The 6,000-nt window shown below is 47.5% G+C and overlaps 1 protein-coding gene across 4 annotated transcripts in view; it reads left to right on the top strand.

The window, feature by feature from the left end:
* DNA2 (DNA replication helicase/nuclease 2) overlaps positions 1–5,001 on the top strand; it is a 179,906-nt gene extending 174,905 nt beyond the window's left edge. For 3 of the 4 annotated variants that reach the window (XR_011198788.1, XR_011198786.1, XR_011198789.1), the window contains one exon: positions 4,935–5,001. The gene's annotated coding sequence lies outside the window, so the exon portion shown is untranslated. The remainder of the gene's footprint in view (positions 1–4,934) is intronic. The other variant, XR_011198790.1, reaches the window with a different exon arrangement.
* The last annotated feature ends 999 nt before the right edge of the window (positions 5,002–6,000 follow it).

The following is a 6,000-nucleotide window of genomic DNA, read 5'->3' on the forward strand; positions in this document are numbered from 1 at the left end:
TTTCTGTCTCTCCTTCTCTACTTCTAAAGTCTGTCTATCCAAATCCAGCTGTTGCTTCTTGAGCTTCAGTCTGGTTTGTTCCACTCTCAATCTATTGAGCTCCCTTTCTAACAATCTGTCATCAGGGTGGGTGGGAGGGACATGCCTTGAAACAGAAGTATGGTGAGAATGGACAGAAGGAGACCTGTCCCTTACAGAGGGCACCCTAACAGCTTTGCTCACAGAAACATCAGTATCACTGTGGTGAGAATAAATGTTTTTGCTATGACGTGAGACAACACTATTTGTATGGTGTGACCCAACATCATTACCAACTATGCTAGACTGTCTAGTAATGGGCAGGCTAGGAAGTTTCTTTCCTGAATCTTTTCCTGGGGGAGTCCCTGGATCAGATTGGGAACCATTAGCTACTTTTTCAACAGATGGGGCACTTCTTGCCTTATCTTGTTCTCTAAGCATGTTAAGTAACAATTCCAAGGAAGGATTCTTCCCTACACTCAAACCTCTCTCTATGCAGAGACTCCTTGCTCCTTTCCAGCTAAGGTGATCATATGCAAGTTTGGACAGATCAACATTCTGGCCTGTGCCAGACATTTTTAGAGAGAGTTAAAGTGATAGCAAAAGATAAAAAGTTTGTCAGAGCTTTTAGAAAGACAGAGAAAAAAAACTTTTAAAACTTTTTAGAACTTTTTAGAAAGTTAGAAGTACTTTTCAGCACTTAGAAAAGAGTGAAAAGAGGAAATGCAAAACTTTTTGGCTATGTGTATATACACTGACCTTGTTTTGTATATTTTTCTCTTATGAAAAGTACAATGACAAGAGTGGTAAGTAGTCTCAAAGCACTTATCCCACTGCTGCACAACCAATGTAGGAGGCTGGACTGGCTTGTAGTGAGTGCCAAGGGGTACTTGCACCTTGCACCAGGCCCAGTTATCCCTTATTAGTGTATAGGGTGTCTAGCAGCTTAGGCTGATAGATAATGGTAGCTTAGCAGAGCAGCTTAGGCTGAACTAGGATGCAATGGGGAAACATAGGGATAGGGGCAACACAAACCATATACTCCAAAAGTGGAATGCGAACCACGAATGGACCCCAAACCTATGTGACCTTGTAGAGGGTCGCTGGGACTATTAGAAAATAGTGAGAGTTAGAAAAATAACCCTCCCCAAGACCCTGAAAAGTGAGTGCGAAGTGCACTGAAGTTCCCCTAAGGACAAAGAAGTCGTGTTAGAGGAATAATGCAGGAAAGACACAAACCAACAATGCAACAACGCTGGATTTCCAATCTGGGGTACCTGTGGAACAAGGGGACCAAGTCCAAAAGTCACAAGCAAGTCGGAGATGGGCAGATGCCCAGGAAATGCCAGCTGCGGGTGCAAAGAAGCTTCTACTGGACAGAAGAAGCTGCGGTTTCTGCAGGAACGCAAAGGGCTAGAGACTTCCCCTTTGGAGGACGGATCCCTCTCGCCTTGTAGAGTCGTGCAGAAGTGGTTTCCCGCCGAAAGAACGCCAACAAGCCTTGCTAGCTGCAAATCGTGCGGTTAGCGTTTTTGGATGCTGCTGTGGCCCAGGAGGGACCAGGAGGTCGCAAATTGGACCAGGAGAGAGAGGGGACGTCGAGCAAGACAAGGAGCCCTCTTAGCAGCAGGTAGCACCCGGAGAAGTGCCAGAAACAGGCACTACGAGGATGCGTGAAACGGTGCTCACCCGAAGTCGCACAAAGAAGTCCCACGTCGCCGGAGAACAACTTAGGAGGTCGTGCAATGCAGGTTAGAGTGCCGTGGACCCAGGCTGGACTGTGCACAAAGGATTTCCGCCGGAAGTGCACGGAGGCCGGAGTAGCTGCAAAAGTTGCGGTTCCCAGCAATGCAGTCTAGCGAGGTGAGGCAAGGACTTACCTCCACCAAACTTGGACTGAAGAGTCACTGGACTGTGGGGGCCACCTGGACAGAGTTGCTGGATTCGAGGGACCTCGCTCGTCGTGCTGAGAGGAGACCCAAGGGACCGGTAATGCAGCTTTTTGGTGCCTGCGGTTGCAGGGGGAAGATTCCGTCGACCCACGGGAGATTTCTTCGGAGCTTCTAGTGCAGAGAGGAGACAGATTACCCCCACAGCATGCACCACCAGGAAAACAGTCGAGAAGGCGGCAGGATCAGCGTTACAGAGTTGCAGTAGTCGTCTTTGCTACTTTGTTGCAGTGTTGCAGGCTTCCAGCGCGGTCAGCAGTCGATTCCTTGGCAGAAGGTGAAGAGAGAGATGCAGAGGAACTCGGATGAGCTCTTGCATTCGTTATCTAAAGTTTCCCCAGAGACAGAGACCCTAAATAGCCAGAAAAGAGGGTTTGGCTACCTAGGAGAGAGGATAGGCTACTAACACCTGAAGGAGCCTATCAGAAGGAGTCTCTGACGTCACCTGGTGGCACTGGCCACTCAGAGCAGTCCAGTGTGCCAGCAGCACCTCTGTTTCCAAGATGGCAGAGGTCTGGAGCACACTGGAGGAGCTCTGGACACCTCCCAGGGGAGGTGCAGGTCAGGGGAGTGGTCACTCCCCTTTCCTTTGTCCAGTTTCGCGCCAGAGCAGGGCTAAGGGGTCCCCTGAACCGGTGTAGACTGGCTTATGCAGAATTGGGCACATCTGTGCCCAAGAAAGCATTTCCAGAGGCTGGGGGAGGCTACTCCTCCCCTGCCTTCACACCATTTTCCAAAGGGAGAGGGTGTCACACCCTCTCTCAGAGGAAGTTCTTTGTTCTGCCATCCTGGGCCAGGCCTGGCTGGACCCCAGGAGGGCAGATGCCTGTCTGAGGGGTTGGCAGCAGCAGCAGCTGCAGTGAAACCCCAGGAAGGGCAGTTTGGCAGTACCAGGGTCTGTGCTACAGACCACTGGGATCATGGGATTGTGCCAACCATGCCAGGATGGCATAGAGGGGGCAATTCCATGATCATAGACATGTTACATGGCCATATTCGGAGTTACCATTGTGAAGCTACATATAGGTAGTGACCTATATGTAGTGCACACCTGTAATGGTGTCCCCGCACTCACAAAGTCCGGGGAATTGGCCCTGAACAATGTGGGGGCACCTTGGCTAGTGCCAGGGTGCCCTCACACTAAGTAACTTTGCACCTAACCTTTACCAGGTAAAGGTTAGACATATAGGTGACTTATAAGTTACTTAAGTGCAGTGTAAAATGGCTGTGAAATAACGTGGACGTTATTTCACTCAGGCTTCAGTGGAAGGCCTGTGTAAGAATTGTCAGAGCTCCCTATGGGTGGCAAAAGAAATGCTGCAGCCCATAGGGATCTCCTGGAACCCCAATACCCTGGGTACCTCAGTACCATATACTAGGGAATTATAAGGGTGTTCCAGTAAGCCAATGTAAATTGGTAAAAATGGTCACTAGCCTGTTAGTGACAATTTGGAAAGAAATGAGAGAGCATAACCACTGAGGTTCTGATTAGCAGAGCCTCAGTGAGACAGTTAGTCACTACACAGGTAACACATTCAGGCACACTTATGAGCACTGGGGCCCTGGGTTACCAGGGTCCCAGTGACACATACAACTAAAACAACATATATACAGTGAAAAATGGGGGTAACATGCCAGGCAAGATGGTACTTTCCTACACACAGGTAATTGTGAGCAAGTGCCCACCCTGGGCTGATCTCTCCACCCCTCCACTAGGATGCCTGCAAATCCCGAGGACCTCCCTGACTGGGAAGCTCCGGAGGAAGATATCCGACGCCTAACGACACACTGCACCTGCAGCCCCCATGCCTTGGACAAACCAACACCTGGTGCAGCCACATTCAGCAGGCGACTCTCCTCCCTGTCCAAACGAATTTGTGCCCAAAACACCACCCCTGGACCTGGCCTGCAGCCTCTGAGTGACCCCCGGGTTCTCCTCATAGTCTAGCATTGGAAACCCGACATCCTGTTTGCACCCTGCACCTGGCCACCCCTGTGCCGCTGAGGGTGTGTATTTGTTGCCTACTTGTGGCCCCTCCAGTGCTCCTCTAATCCCCCCTGGTCTACCCTCCAAGCCAGCGTCCTACAGACTTTGTCTTCTTTCCGTAGTTCAGTACTAAGGAAGCAAGTTTTTCCTTCAAAGTACAGTACGGTCGAATTACAAGGATCACGGTCACTGCCGATAATGGCCTTGGACACATATTGGAAATTAAGAGCCAACCATCCTGATGCTTGCAGACATTCTGAAACTAGAAGTTCATACCATGATACAGAAACAAGGAGTCAATGGTGCTAACATGCTTATCCGTTCCAGGCATGCTTCCTTTCAGATATGGATGGGAGTTCAGGTCCTTAAACCCTAAAATGCAATCTATAGCACAGATTAAGGGAATCCTAGCCTGGACCTCCCAGGTTAGGGAATGGGACCAACCTAGTTCTGCTTGTTGATTGCTCATCCCAGCTCACATGATCTGCTGCTGCCGAGTGGACCGTTGAGCAGTGATGTCATCAGCCTTACTGGATGTAATTCTGTTCTTGCAAGGAACCTAAAAAGGTATTTTGTGAGCTTTGGTTCTGCTTAATAAAAGTCAACAGTCTCATACTACCTTACTGCAAATCATAAACGTGGAATATGTGGTGAATATTTGCCTGCTCACACTTATAAAACCAGTACATGAATCTCCGGAGATCATACAAAGACATTTATTTGCTGTGATTTACTGTGCAGATTTGGGTTTTTTATACAATCCATTGATTATTTTTCCCCTCACTGTTCGAAGATGTTGCTTTTTGTAACCATCGTTATACTGTGAAGAAGTATAAAAGCCCCGACCAGTGAAAAAATAAAATTGATATTTTAACTACATTGTAATAATGGCATGCACTAATGCTATGAGTACTATTATATTTGTGTAACTGTGAAGATCAAATTCTAACATATCTTTCTCTCCTGTTTTTTTCCAATAGTTGCTGCAGTTCGATGATGTTAGGTATCTCAAAAGACATTTTGAAGCACAAAAATATTAATGACAGATACAATGAGACTGTTTTTATACATAAACATGCTCTTGCTATACCTTTGTATTTGTTTTTTATGTCATACAGTCAAAAAAGTATTAAGTCAGCTGTGCACCACTCATGCATTCATTAACTCACTCATACGTGTGCTCATGCACTCATTCAATCTCAGATACACTACTCATGCACTCGCTCGTTCATACAAACCCTCATGTACACAGTCGCCTATGCCCACTCATGCTTTGACTCACTCATACATGCACTCATACACTCAGTCTCACATACACCACTCGGGCGCTCCCTCACCTATCAATATACGCACTCATGTACAGAATCACTCACTCATGCTTCCACTCACTCATACATGCACTCATGGACTCAGTCAATCTCACATACACCACTCTTGTACTCACTCACCTATCCATAAACGCCCTCATGCACACAGTCACCCATGCAACAGCCATCCATTCACTCACTGACCCATACATGCACTCATGCAAAGGTGATCTCCCATACCCCACTCATGCACTAATTCACTTATTCATAGACATCCTCATGCACACAGTCACCATTGCATCGCTTATGCATTCACTCGCCCATTCATGCACTCATGCAGTCAGTCAGTCTCACATACACCTCTCATGCACACAATCAGTCACCCATGAACCACTCCTGCATTCAGTCACTTGTACATGTATTCATGCACTCAGTCAATATCCCATACACAACTCATGGAGTCACTCACTTACTCATACATAGCCTCATGCGCACAATTGGTCACTCATGCATCTCTCATGCATTGTCACTCACCCATACATGCACTCAGTCAACTCCCATATCCCACTCATGGGGTCACTAACTTACTAATACACGCCCTCATGCACGCAGTTAGTCACTGATGCACCATTCATACATACTCCTATGCACTCTGTCACTTATCCATACATTCACTCATACACAATCAGTCAGCCATGCAGCTCCCATGCTCTCACTTACCCATAAATGCATTCATGCA

The sequence above is a fragment of the Pleurodeles waltl genome, chromosome 9, assembly GCF_031143425.1.
Source record: "Pleurodeles waltl isolate 20211129_DDA chromosome 9, aPleWal1.hap1.20221129, whole genome shotgun sequence".
Classification (NCBI taxonomy): Eukaryota; Metazoa; Chordata; class Amphibia; order Caudata; family Salamandridae; genus Pleurodeles; species Pleurodeles waltl.